Here is a 14,087-nt window from a genome sequence, read left to right as displayed (position 1 = left end):
CCACTCTCAAACCCACTCAACATCTTCGGATGTTATCAGGGAGGGTGGAGGGATGGAGAAGGGTTAAACCCATCGCTGGCCAGACTAGGGAAGGAGCCAGGCTGGATCCCGCTGTGCAGCGAGGGGCCCAATGGAGGTTATCTCCCCGTCACCCAGGAAAGAAAAAGCCAGAGCGATGCCGGCCGTCCCCGCCGGCCGCCGAGCCTGGACCCCCCTGCGCGCGGCCCGCAGCCCACAGGAAATTCCTGGGAGTGTTTGGCCACTCGAACAGCGCTGCCTATTTTTAGGGCCGTCTAAAATATGAGCTGGTTATTTTTAGCAGCGCGGCTCTTTGTAAACACCTTTAGATTTCCTTTCGGACCAGCCTTTTTGTTGTTTTGCAGCCGGGGTCTTTTCTCCCCAAAAAAGCCCAAACCCTCCCGGGAAAAGGGTGGCGGGGATGCTCCCAAAAACCCAAAGATGGAGCAGATCTGGAACTGGGGATTTGGGGGACTCAAAGAGGGGGTTTTCCCCCATTTTTTTCCTCCAGCACTGGAAATATGACCCCCCAACTCCCCTGGCTTCCCACCGAAGGACGGGAGCTCTCCTAGGCTGCTCTATTTTATTTTTTAATTAAAAATTTGGGTGCAATTCCATCATTTTGCTCTTCCCTGCCCGAGTGTAGCAAGGCAGGAGGGGCTTGAACATCCCCGGGAACTTTAAAACATCTTAAAATATTGCAAAAAAACCCCTGGAAGATTGTATCCTGTCTCCACCCCCTGCAAACAAAGAGGCATCATGGAGGGAAGTCCTAAAAACTTCATTTTTTAAAGAAAAATGGGGTTTTAGGGGAAAGGGGGAGCAGGGATGTACATCCATGAGGAATTTCAGCCTTCACAGCAACCTCTGGCCCTTGAGCGCAGGCTGAGACTGTGCACACATCGGTGCATGTAATGACGCCACTTGCAGACACTCTGAGGACTCCCCCCCCGCCCCGGCCCCAAACTGGGAACTGGGTCACTGCAGCCGGGGACGCGTGGGTGGGTGTCACATGCGCTGTCACCACCCGGCTGGGATGCTAAAATCACATCCCATGGCAGGGGAGAATCTCTGTATCCCCAGAGATGCCGTTTCACCCCAAAATTCCCTTCCTCGACCCACAACATGCAGCGTTTCTCTGAGGTCAGCGGTGTAATGAGTTGTGGCGGGGCTCAGCCATACCCTGAGCAAGCTGTAGCAGGGATTTTGACCCTGAGATCTCACTTTGGGGCAAAAAATTCCAGCTTTAGGAAAAATCTGGAGCTTTTTGGACCATTTTGGGAGTGGGATTTGCCACTCAGGGCCTTCCCAGCTCCTCCTTCCCGCAGCTGCCAAAGGAGGAGCTAGCACTGCTTCAAGCAAAATTATTCCCACCCCTCCAAAATGTGCCAAAATTTTAAGAATAAATAAATACAAGTTGTTTTATTCCCCCGTTATGGCTTGTCCCCACCGCCGGCTCCTGATGCTCCTCACTGCTGGGGGGAGGATTCTCTAGGGTCTTGTAGTAGGGTTGTGCTAGGAGCAGCCTGAATCTCAGCACCTCCTTGAGATTCCCATTCCCAGTTTGGAAGAAACTGGGGGGAACTGGGATTTCTGCACCTTTTCTTTCCCAGGATGCTTCTTCCTGGGGGTAGATCCCACTAGAGGGAGCTGGGACATAGTGGGAGTCACTGGCCCATGGGGACAGTTCCCTGCCCCAGGTAGCCTGCAGTGCATGGCAAATTCCCAAACTTAACAAATTTAACGCACCCTTGATTTTATTCCTACCAAAACCCCGGAAAAAAAAAAGGCTTGGAGATAAAACCAGACCCACTTCCATCCATCCCAACATGATTAGCAAACACCTCCGCAGCAAACGGCATCATCCCAACACGTAAAACTTGCTCGCGCATCCGGCAAAGCCCCTGGCTGGCACCATCATCCAAAATAGGATGATGCTATTACATCCAATCCTGTAATTCCTCAATCGCTCGGTTTCTGGCAGGAAAATTGCTTGGAAAAAATCACATTATCTCCTCTCGGGATGTTTTTAAGCAGGAGGTTTGATTGGGTTTTGTAGGCATCAAACCTTTGCCTTGAGATAGATGATGCTCACCCATATGTCCCCCACAGCTCTGTGACACATGGGTGGAGGGACAGCAGCCACCACCCAGGGAAAGACCTTGTTTTGCTGGGCACCAGCCCCTGGCACCCCTGGGGACCAATCACCTGCATCCCTGGGCATCAGTAACTCCCATCCTGGTACCAGTCCTCCCCGTCCCTGGGTACCAGTCACAGCATCCCTGGTACGTCACTTCCATCCCTCAGTACCAGCCACCTCCATCCCCAGGACCAGTCTCCTCCATCCCTGGGCATCACTCATCCCATCCTTGGATACCAGTCACCTCCATTGCTGGACACCAGTCTTCCCATCCCTGGTACTGGTCACCACCATCCCTGAGTACCAGTCACCTCCTTTCTGGGGCATGTCACCCCACCCCTGGGCACCAGGCACCTCCATCCCTGAGTACCAGTCACTGCCATCCCTGGCCACCAGGCACCTCCATTCCTGGTACCAGTCACTGCCATCCCTGGGCACCAGTCACCTCCATTCCTGGTACCAGTTACTTCCATCCCTGAGTACCAGTCATCTCCACCACTGATACTAGCCACTGCCATCCCTGGGTACCAATCACACATCCCTGGGTACCAGTCACCTCCATTCCTGGGTACCAGTCAACCCATTCCTGAGTACCAGTCATCTCCACTGCTGATACCAGTCACTGGAATCCCTGGGTACCAGTCACCCATTCCTGGGCACCAGTTACCTCCATTCCTTGGTACCAGTCAACCCATCCCTGGGTACCAGTCATCTCCACTGTTGATACCAGTCACTGCCATCCCCGAGTACCAGTCACCTCCTTCCTGAAGCATGTTACCCCATCCCTGGTACCAGTCACTGCCATCCCTGGGCACAAGTCACCTCCATTGCTGGGTACCAGTCAACCCATCCCCGAGTACCAGTCATCTCCACTACTGATACCAGTTACTGCCATCCTTAGGTACCAGTCACACATCCCTGAGTACCAGTCACCCATTCCTGGGTACCACTCACCTATCCCTGTGTACCAGTCACCTCCATCCCTGAGTCCCAGTCACCTCCTTCCCAGGGTATGTGACCCCATCCTTGGGTACCAACCACCTCCATCCCCGGGGACCATTCTCCTCAGCCCTGAATACCAGTCACCCCACCCCCGGGTGCCAGCCCCCTCCATCCCTGGGACCAGCAGGCCCCGTGTCCTGGAGTAACCACCCTCCGCGTCCCGGGGGAACAGGAGGACCTGTGCCGCAGAAGAGGGGCCATGCCCAAGCCAGGCCGACGCCGTACAGCATCACGTCCGGGGCTGCATCCCCTCCCCGCCCAGCCGCTCGCTGTTCTCCCACGGGTAAGAAAAGTCAGAGCCGCTTTCTGAAGCGTAACTTCTTGAAAGGAAATAAGAGCATAAATCAGCAGCTCTGATTCAGCTTTGCTTCAGTTACTAATAATACTCCCGTGTTTATTCACAGTCCTGGGGCTGGAGATGTTTGCTTTTCCCTTGGTCGTGGTTTTTCCCAGGCTCCCAGCTCACAGAGAAGCCTTGATTTGTTCAGGGATGCTCCCATGGAGAAACCCGGCAGCACGACCGCCTCCGGGATGGGGAGGAAGATGAGGAAGAGAAGGAGGAGGAGGGCGGCTTCAGCCCCAAACGGATGCGCCGAGAATTTGGTTGTTTTCCCTTTGACTTCTCGGCTGCGGTGATTCATCCCGGGAGGACACGGCCTGGCTGTAATTCTGCTTTTTAAGTGTGAGAAAAAGCCAGAAATAAAAAATAAAGGAGTCGGAGCAATTTTGTCAGGGCAGGGTGGAAGGACACCGGGCATCCCAGTGCTGTCCCGGAGAGCGGCAGCACCGGGAGTGGTGCTGGTGGGATGGGCAGTGGGGATATGGCGGGAGGTTCATTTCCCGAAGCAACAAAAATTCATCCCTCTAAATGTGTCGCGGGGCTTTTCCCGTGGGATTTTCACTTGAAAGCGGGGTTTGCATTACAGGCGCCAGGGTGCGAGGGGTTTCCTCCTCCCCGCCCCCCCCCCTCCCCCCCAAAATACAAAGCTCAAGGTCATGCTGGCACATCTCAGGGCACCCTCCCCCCGCCAGTGGTGGCACCCCATGGGTCCCCCCTCCCCATACCCCGCTCCCACCTGATCCGCAATGCTCACCCCAATTTACACCCCCCCCCCAGCTACCATCCATCCCCTGGCGCATTTGCAGAGCCCTTGCAGAACTCGTGGCGCTGTGGTCCAGGGCGCGGCGGGGGGCTTGCTGGCCCCCTGTTTGCAGCCAGCTTTTGCCGAGCCCTAGAGCAGCTTTCACCAAATATGGAAGGTTTTTTTTGCCTCCGGTTTTCGGCAGGCAGGACGCGGCCCAAGAGCGCAGCTTTCCAGATGCTGAGGTCAGCCGCGCTCTTCTCCCCCCACCCCCCCCCCCTTCTCCACCACCTCCCGGCATGCTTGGCCCCGTACCCGCTGGGCAAGGGGTAACGCTGCCCCCCGACTCATCCAGCATCCCTGGATCCCCCCCCAGCATCCTCCGCTGCTGACACAAGCTGTACCCCACATCCTGCAGCACCCCAAAGCAAGTTATTGGGATTTTGGGGGGAGAGGGAAGCCAGGGAGGGGTCCCCAATGCTGGCATCCCTTGGCATCGCCACTGGTGGGAGGTGCCCTGCGTGCCTGGTGGCATGGGGCATGGATCCAGGCGAGGGGGTGCAAGCAAACTTGGGGTACTCAGGAGGGTGCTGGCCTGGCACCCAGGGAGTGATGGGCACCCAGGTGGTGATGGGCACCCAGGAGTCATTAGGTACCAGGAGGTGATTGGCACCTAGGAGCTGATGGGGCCAGAAGCCAATGGGCATCTGAGTGCCAAAGGGCACCTAGGAGCCAATAGGCACCAGGAGATGATGGGCATCAGGAGCTGAGGGACACCCAAGAGCCAAAGGGCACCAAGGAGATGATGGGCACTCAGCAGCCATTGGGCACCGAGGAGATGATGGGCACCAGGAGCCAATGGGCACTTGAGAGCCAAAGGGCGTCCAGGAGCCGATGGGCACCCAGGCCAATGGGCATCAGGAGTCAATGGGAATCAGAAGCTGATGGGCACCAGAAGCCATTGGGCACCAGCAGCTGATGGGCACCAGGAGCCAATGGGCACCTGAGAGCCAAAGGGCATCCAGGAGCCGATGGGCACTTGAGATTTAAAAGGCATCCAGGAGCCACTGGGGACCCAGGAGCCGATGGGCACCAGGAGCATATGGGCACCAGGAGCCCACAGGCATCCAGGCCTCCGTGTGGACTCAGAATTCCAGGGGCACCAGAAGCCAAGAGGTATCCAGGTGCCAACGGGTACCCAAGGGTTGATGGATGCTCAGAAGCTGACAGATGCCCAGGAGATACCCTGGAGTCCATGGGCACCCAGGCGCTGATGAGCACCAGGACTTGGCAACACCAAGGAGCTTACGGGCACTCAGGAGCTGTTGGGCACTCACCCAGGAGTCCATGGGCACCCAGAAGCCAGTGGGAATTCCATGGGCACCCCAGAGCTGAGAGACACCCAGGATCTAACAGGTACCAGGAGTCCATGGGCACCCATGGATCAACAAGCACAAAGGAGCTGACGGATACCAGGATCCAACAGACACCCAGGAGTTTGTGGGCATCCAGAGTCCATGGGCACCCAAGAACTGATGGATGGCCATGATCCAACAGCTACCAGGAGTCCATGAACACCCATGAATCCACACGCAACGGGGAGCTGACAGACACCCCAGGAGCTGACGGGCACCCAGGAGCCAACAGGTACCCAGGAATTCATGGGCACCTGGAAGCCAATGGGCACCCAGAGTGCATGAGGAGTTGATGGATTCCCAGGATCCAACAGGTACCAGGAGTCCATGGACACCCATGAATTCACAAGCAACCACAAGATGACAGACACCCACAAGCTGATGGGCACCCAGGATCCAACAGGTACCAGGAGTCCATAGGCACCCACAAATCCACAGGCATCCAGGAAAATAATGGACACCCAGGAGCTGATGGGCATCCAGAAGCCAACAGGTACCAGGAGTCCATGGGCACCCTGGAGTTGATGGACACTCAGGAGCTGATGGACATACAGGAGCCGGGAGCCCCGAACAGTTGGTGCCATGCCCCTACCCCCACCCTTTTCATGCCCCCCGCACCTGGATCGATGCCCTTGGCAGCAGCCTGGGTGCAATCACCAGGAGGAGACCTGCTTTCTGCCCACGTCAGCCTCTATCCCCAATGTCACCCATGCCCCATGGACACCCAGCCCCACAGCACCCCACACTCGGCGGCTCCCCTCGCCCAGCAGAGCTGCAACCGGGGTGGCAGGGAGCTGGTGGGGGTGGGGGGACACACCAAGGACCGCGCCAGGAACGCCCACATCCCACGTCACATCACGGCAAGGCGAGAGGTGACGCCTTCCCTGCCATGTCATTGTCACAGTGGCACCCTGGGGGGGGTGGGGTGTGAAAAAAGGGCGTTTCAGTATCTACTGACCTGTGTTGGGTTCCGACGACCAAGGGATGAGTCCTCTCTCCGCTTACTGAGGCTCTGAGCCATCTACATCCCATCTCACCAGTGTTTTGGGCAACCAAAAAAAAAAAATAAAGGACCAAAACCGATCCCCTACTGCTAGCAACAGCGTTTCTGCCGAGGGGTCAGGATGAAACCCTTCCAAAAAAAAAAAAAGCAAGAAGAAAGATGCCAAATCAGGGCAGGCTGACGAGTCTGCTGCTACTCCAGCTAAAAAAAGCAGGAAACCATATCCCGGGCTTGGAGATGCCAATCTTCCCATGCAAACAACTCCCTTCTTGTTTTTTTTGGAGAGTACCGGAGGGCTCGGGAACAGGCAGTCACAAATAGCAACTCCACGGCACCGCCAAGGAAACGTTCTCCAGCCCCAGGAACCATGAGGGGATGCTGGTGTCCCCTTGTTGGGATGGTGGATCCTCTGGAGGGACCTGGTGGTGGTCGTCCCCATGTCAGGATGGTGGATTCTCCAGAGGGGACCTGGTGGTGGCCATCCCCATGTCAGGACGGTGGATTCTCCAGAGGGGACCTGGTGGTGGCCGTCCCCATGTCAGGACAGTGGATTCTCCAGAGGGGACCTGGTGGTGGCCATCCCCATGTCAGGATGGTGGATTCTCCAGAGGGGACCTGGTGGTGGCCATCCCCATGTCTGGATGGTGGATTCTCCAGAGGGGACCTGGTGGTGGTCGTCCCCATGTCAGGATGGTGGATTCTCCAGAGGGGACCTGGTGGTGGCCGTCCCCACGTCAGGACGGTGGATTCTCCAGAGGGGACCTAGTGGTGGCCGTCCCCATGTCAGGATGGTGGATTCTCCAGAGGGGACTTGGTGGTGGCTGTCCCCATGTCAGGATGGTGGATTCTTCAGAGCGGACCTGGTGGTGGCCGTCCCCATGTCCGGATAGTGACTCCTCCGGGGGAGACCTGGTGGTGGCCATCCCCCCACTGGGATGGTGACTTCTCCAGAGGGGACCTGGTGGTGGCCATTCCCACATTGGGATGGTGGCTCCTCTGGAGGAAACCTGATGGTGGACACTACCACAGAGGTCCTTTCCCAGCATATCCATGCAGAGATGTCCTAGTGGGGTTCGTTGGTGTCTTGGATGTCATCGGTGGGTTGGAAGGTGGTGGTGGCCATCCCCTGGTTCCCAAAAAGGGGCTCTGGGACACCACAGGACACGGGGCTCATACAAGCCCAACATGTTCTTGCCATCAACCCTTCTACCCCTCAAATTAAAGGCATTTAACTGAAAATAATCTATATAAAGCACAGGCGGACACGCAGCTTGGGGACAACCCCCATCTGGAACCAGGAATGGTGCTCACAGAGCAACTGGTACCAGTGTGGGCAGGAATTGGGCAGACTGGGACCAGCTCCTCGTCCCCCGGAAGCTGAGCAGCTCCGACTGGAGTTTGCATGAAGAGTGAGTTACTGGAATATTTTTACCCAGATGCTGATTTTCATTCTCCCTCCCATTGGCCGGGCCACAGTTCCCAAAGACCCAAAAGCAAACACGCTATTTTTAGAGAAGAGTTCATTTACTGGAGCCATTCCCTTTGAAATTCCTCACCCATCCTCTCCATGGAAACCGAGGGAGCCCGGAGAAACAGCCCCACCGGGACTGACCATCAGAGCTTTAAAAAGAGCCACATTGAGGGAGAGGGGGTGGAAGTGGCTGATTTTTCTTCTCTGGACACCTCCTGGCTTGGAAACACCATGGTGGAAAACGCTTTAGTGGGTTCTGTCTGTGCAAGCTGGGCTTGATGCCTTCAGGAGGAGATGTTCTGGAAGATGGACCATGCCCACTCTCAAAATCGTGTCTGGATAGCTAGTGGGGCCTGTTGTCTTTGATGGGTGGTGGGGATGAGTGGTGGAGATAGGTGGAGGGGGATGGTTGGATGGGGGGATGGAGATAGATGGAGATGGGTAGAAATGGATGGCTGGATGGAGATGGATGGAGATGGGAGATGGATGGAGATGGGAGGAGATGGGAGGAGATGGATGGATGGATGGATGGATGGATGGATGGATGGATGGATGGATGGATGGGGGGAAGGGAGTCTCCTCTCCCACTTTCCAGGGGAAAGCCCTGGGAGAAGGGGAAGAAACTCTGTACAGCCCAAACCCCAGTGCTGCCCCGCTGCATCTTCCTTTTGTGTGACGGCATCACCTTCTCCATCCTGAATTTAGGAGAAGTCCCCGCGGCAGTTCTGAAGCTGCAGGAATTGCCCCGTCAGGACCTGCCTGTGCTGTGTGGGTGATGGAGCTCAGCAACGAAGTCACAGCAAGGGGAGACCTCAGCACGTCACCTCTCTGGTCCCTCTCATCACGTAGGGATCAGCATCTGCAGGGAACCTCCAGAAATATTGCCGGGAAAGGCTCTAAATCCCATAACCCTTGCAACAACAGACTAACACCGCAGCAACAAGACCCAGGAAGCTTTAAGCCTCCATCCCAGCTGGGTTTGGCAGGAGGGTACCAACGACGCACGTGCACATCTTGGAGATGCTGACCTGCTGCTTCCCCTGCAAGAGCAGATCGGAGATGGAGGCCACCTCCTCCAAGCAGAAGCTTCGGAGGCGTGCGATTTTGCACGGAAAAGCCCGGGCACGAAGCCCTGCGCATGCATGCAGGCAGAGTGCAGGCAGGGTGCAGGCAGGCTGCCCAGAAATGCAGAGTGGCCCATGCAATGGACGGTGCAGCCCTGCACCATCCTTGTGAGTGCACCAGGAGCATCGATGTCTCTGCGCACCCCTGCACACAGAGCACCTTGGATCTATCCCTGCACCCCTGCATGTGCACCCCTGCACCAGGGTCCTCCCCATGCACCCCTGCATGTGCACCCCAGCATCAGGGAGCTCCCACATATGCAGCCCTGCACCAAGGACCTCTCCATGCCCCCTTGCACGTACACCCCTGCACTAAGGACCTCTCCATACACTCCTGCGTGTGCATCCCTGGACAAGGGACCTCCTCCCCGTGCACCCCTGCACTCCAGCACCTGCGCAGGGCCACGGGTCTCTCCGCAGGCTGGAAGCGGAGCACACACCGAGCCCGTCCCAGCCTCCCACTCTCGCTGCAGTCCCAGCATCCTGCCAAGAGCCTGACCTTTGGGCCAGGTGGCCACGGGCCAAGGCCAGCCCCCGGCACCCAGCTCAGCCCAGCGCTAACCCTCTCGTTCCGGGGCCAGATCCTGCCCCATGGCCACCGTCCCAGGGCAGCCCCCACCCATAGGGTGCCACCCTGGGGTGTTTGGGCTCAAAGGATGTGTACCCCAGCTGGTCCATCTCCTCTGTTGAAGTTTGCAGGGGCAGGCACTGGGGACAAGGGAGCAAGAGAGGTGGCTCTGGGTGACACCAGACATGTCCTCCGTGTCACCCAGGGGTGTTCGAAACCCTGGCAGTGGGGAAGGGAAGGGGCAAAAATGCACAGAGTTAAGGGGATTTTGGAACGGGGGAAGGAAAGCGGCAAAAATGGGCGGAGTTAAGGGGATTTGGGCACTGAGGAAGGGAAGGGGCAAAAATGGGCAGAGTTAAGGGGATTTTAGAACTGGGAAAGAGTAAAAAATGGGCAGAGTTAAGGGGATTTGGGCTGGTTCACCCCCCAGCCATATTGGCTGGCCCCATGCCAGTAGATCCAGCGTCAGTCTGAGACACTTATGGGTAGCATCCCTTGTGGGTCCTCCCCCAAGTTCTGGACAACTTCTCCTCGCTCCATCCCACCTCCAAACCTCCCTCCGAAGGGCAGTGGGGGCTGCCTACGTGCCTCAGTTTCCCCCCACCTCAGCGTTTCTCTGAGCACGGCGGAGCCAGGGGCGCAAAATCCAGGCAAACCATCGGCGCAGGCACTGGGAGAGGAAAGCCAAGATTTACCCATCCCCATCCTCCCCCTGCAACGGCTTTAATTATAGATTTCCAGGAACGCCAAAAAATGAGAAAACTCCCAGCCGTGGCCCAAAACCTGGTTTCTATGGAGATTTACGGAACAGGAACAGAGGGATAAATAGGGTCAAAGATGCCAAACTTTGGCCAAGGAATATATGGCCGGTGCACGGATCTGGCCTTTGAGCTGTCCCCAAACCAAGGACGAGCTTCTGGAAGCTGAGCCACGTCGGGGCGAGCTCGGAGGGAGGATGCTCAGGAGGGATGGAGGGGTTTTACGCAAGCATCCCTGGGAACGTGACCCCAATGTTTCCCTCCGGGGATCCCCCTCTATCCCTGATGACTTTTTCGGGGTGCGGCCGCCCTGCTTGAGGAGCAGCAGGTGGGGAAGGCAGCGGCCGGGGCGCCGGGGGCCACGTTCCCACGACTCCTCTGCTCCCGCGAGGTGCTATATTTAAATCAATATTTTCCTGTTTAATCCGACTGCTGCTAAGTCAACAAACAGAGCATGGCAGCAAACATACCTAATTTTCCATCCCGTGCTGGATTCAGCCATGGGGGAAAGAAAGATCCAAGGGGTTGCCAGCCTGGCATCCCACTCACACCTTCACCGAGCAGCAAATGGACCCCAAATCCACCCCAAATGCACCCTTCCTTGGCACTGGGCTGCTGCACATGTGTGTCCATGGGTGTGTACATGTGTGCTGACCACCCCTAGTTCATGGGATGCTGGAGGCAGAAAAACTTCTCTATCTTGAGTTTTTTAGGGTTTTTTTTCTTTCTTTCCTGAAAGCATCTTTTCTTCCTGCAGCCCCCCTGCTTGTGCGCCGGAGCGGGACATGCTGCTAACGGCTCCTGGGGAATTAAAAGCCTCGTGCCCGACATCAGACACGGGGTGAAGGAGCTATTCTGCACCCAGGACAGCTTGGCCGGTTCCAGCCCCACGGAGGATCGCTGGAAAGTACCCAGGACAAACAGTCCTGCCGCCAAGGGAGAACAGCACGTTATCTCCCCCAGCCGGGACACGCCGGGCGGCCGAACCCAGCAAACAGCCGGCACGACACTGCTCACCTCTGCCAAAGCCACTGCCAAACCAGGGGGGCTGGGAAAATATCTGGGGGGGATGATGCTGCAGGGATGTTGGATCCCAGCAGAGTATTTTGGGGGGATAATGATGAAGGGATGCTGGGTCCCAGGAGAATATCTTGGGGGAATGATGCTGAAGGGATGTTGGGTCCCAGAAGAGTATCTTGGGGGGAAAATGCTGCAGGGATGCTGGGTTCTAGGAGAATATTTTAGGGGGATAGTGCTGAAGGGATGTTGGATCCCAGCAGAATATCTTGGGGGGATAATGCTGAAGGGATGCTGGGTCCCAGGAGAAGATCTTGGGGGGATAATGCTGCAAGGATACCCGACCCCAAGAGAATATGTTGGGGGAACAAGATATATCTTGTGAGAGAATATTTTTGGGGAGCATCGCCACACACTTGCCAGACCCCATTATTAATCCTTTCCCAGCATCATCTGCTGGAGATGGACACCAGGATGGACACACCATCACCATGATGCAGGACGGATGCTCCGACACCCCAAAATCCCCAAGCAGCGATGACCATTTCCCCAAGCAGACGCCCGACCTCGTGACGCCAGCCCTCTCCATTGAATTAGGGAGGGAAAAAAAATAAATAAAAAATAAAACTTATTTCTTTGCCGTCAGTCAGGGAGCATGTAAATCTCTGCTCCCAGCCAGCCGTCCCGGTGCCAAGTTATATCCGGTCCTCGATGCTCTCGCCTGTAATTAAAGCAACTCCCTTGCAGGGCTCGGTCCCCCTCCGCCCCCCCAGCCAAGGCTGGTGCCATCTGAAATAAAACATCCCAGCTCCACTATATAATAAATCAAAAAGAGAAATAAAAATCCTGGTTTCAGTTATGTTATGGCTGCAGCACAAAGAAATTCAAAGGCAGGAGAGAGATTTGAAGATACAGCTGCGGCGTTGCCCTTAAAAGGGAAAATTCGCACCCTCTTTGCCGAGGCCGGAGGGTTCAAGCAAGGTGAGGAGCAGCATCCCTGGGGTCCAGCTCTGCGGGGCGGCTCATGTCCCCGAGGTGATGCTCGGCCAAACTGGGCTCCCAGCTGCCAGAACCCAGTGCTGGATTGGTAAAAATCCACCCAAAATGATCCCAAAGTGACCAGGGTTGGGGGGTGTATTGGGGTGAGGGGTCAGCAGAGCATCCCTGATACCAGAGCCATCACGGGGTAGGCACCGTCCCTGGGGCACTGCGGGGAGCTGCCTGAATAAGAAGTATCTCTTTATAAATTATTAATATAAACCATATATTTTATAAACCTAACATATAAATAATTTAGTAAGAGAAGGTTCTTTATAAATAAATGCCGCCGGGTGCACTGCCTCGCCTTGGGGACCTGCCGATGTCCCCAAGGTGCTGCCAGCTACAGCCATGGCAGGTTCCTTGTTACCCTGCTTAATTATAACGCTTGATGCTTCAATAGCACTTTTCATCCTGAGATCAGAGAGAACAAGCACCTCGCTCTAAACTAGTACATCGGGCAAAAATGCTGCAAAATTCACCCCAAATTATTTCCAAGGATGTTTTATGCAGGAGCCAAGAGCTCCCAGTTCTCGGCCACCACCGGCTGTTGTCTGGCGATGGGGACAACAGCTGGAGAAGGAGCTGGATGCGGGGCAGAGCCCCCCAGGAGAGTATCTTGGAGGAATAATGCTGCAGGGATGCTGGATCCCAGGAGAATATCTTGGGGGAATAATGCTGAAGGGATGCCAGACCCCAGGGGAGTATCTTGGGGGAATGACGTTGCAGGGGTGCTGGACCCCAAGAGAATATCCTGGGGGAATGATGCTGTGGGGATGCCAGACCCCCGGAGAATATCTTGGGGGGATGATGCCGCAGGGATACCCGACCCCAAGAGACCATCCTGGGGGAACGATGCTGCAGGGATGCTGGATCCCACGAGAGTATCTTGGGGGGAGGATGTTGCAGGGATGCCGGACCCCAAGATAATATCTTCAGGGAATAACGCTGTGGGCATGCCTGACCCCAAGAGAATATCTTGGGGGAATGATGCCGCAGGGATTTGAATTTTGGGAGCGTGCAAAGAAAAAAAACCCTGCTCCACGCAGCTCTGCCCCGGCCAGCAAGGGTTACACCGCTGGGCTCAGCCCCCGGGACTTCACGCTTGGCTGCTGGCGGCTGTTGGAAGGGAACGGTCCAGCCCGTCCTCTTAAATCGGCATCAAAGCAGGGCGAGAGAGCCCTGCCAGCCCCGTTCCCGCGAGCTCTCGGCTCATCCCCCGCGGGAACGGGTATTTCTGGGCTTCGCCCGGAGCTATTAAAAGCCCCGTGGGTGCCGGCACTGCTGTGCCGCAGGAGGAGGTGGCGTTTCCAAGCTCTTCCCAGCACAAACACCCGGAGCGATGGGAACCCAAGTCCATCTTCAAACAACAGCCAAGGGGCCAACAAGGCTGAAAACCCACCCCAGGAAAGATCCCAAAGCACGCAGCCACGCTTCAGGGCAAGCAAACT

The 14,087-nt window shown here is 56.3% G+C and overlaps 1 protein-coding gene and 1 long non-coding RNA gene across 2 annotated transcripts in view; both read right to left on the bottom strand.

The window, feature by feature from the left end:
* ARHGEF17 (Rho guanine nucleotide exchange factor 17) overlaps positions 1–14,087 on the bottom strand; it is a 36,338-nt gene that overhangs the window by 18,639 nt on the left and 3,612 nt on the right. The window lies entirely within an intron of this gene.
* LOC141939887 (uncharacterized) lies at positions 3,464–8,883 on the bottom strand. Its single transcript, XR_012627777.1, has 2 exons — positions 6,616–8,883; positions 3,464–3,829 (listed from the first exon to the last, which is right to left on the bottom strand). It is a non-coding gene; the product is annotated as an uncharacterized LOC141939887 (long non-coding RNA).

Source organism: Strix uralensis, chromosome 2 (assembly GCF_047716275.1).
Source record: "Strix uralensis isolate ZFMK-TIS-50842 chromosome 2, bStrUra1, whole genome shotgun sequence".
Lineage (NCBI taxonomy): Eukaryota > Metazoa > Chordata > Aves > Strigiformes > Strigidae > Strix > Strix uralensis.
This window is presented reverse-complemented; position numbering and strand designations above follow the sequence as displayed.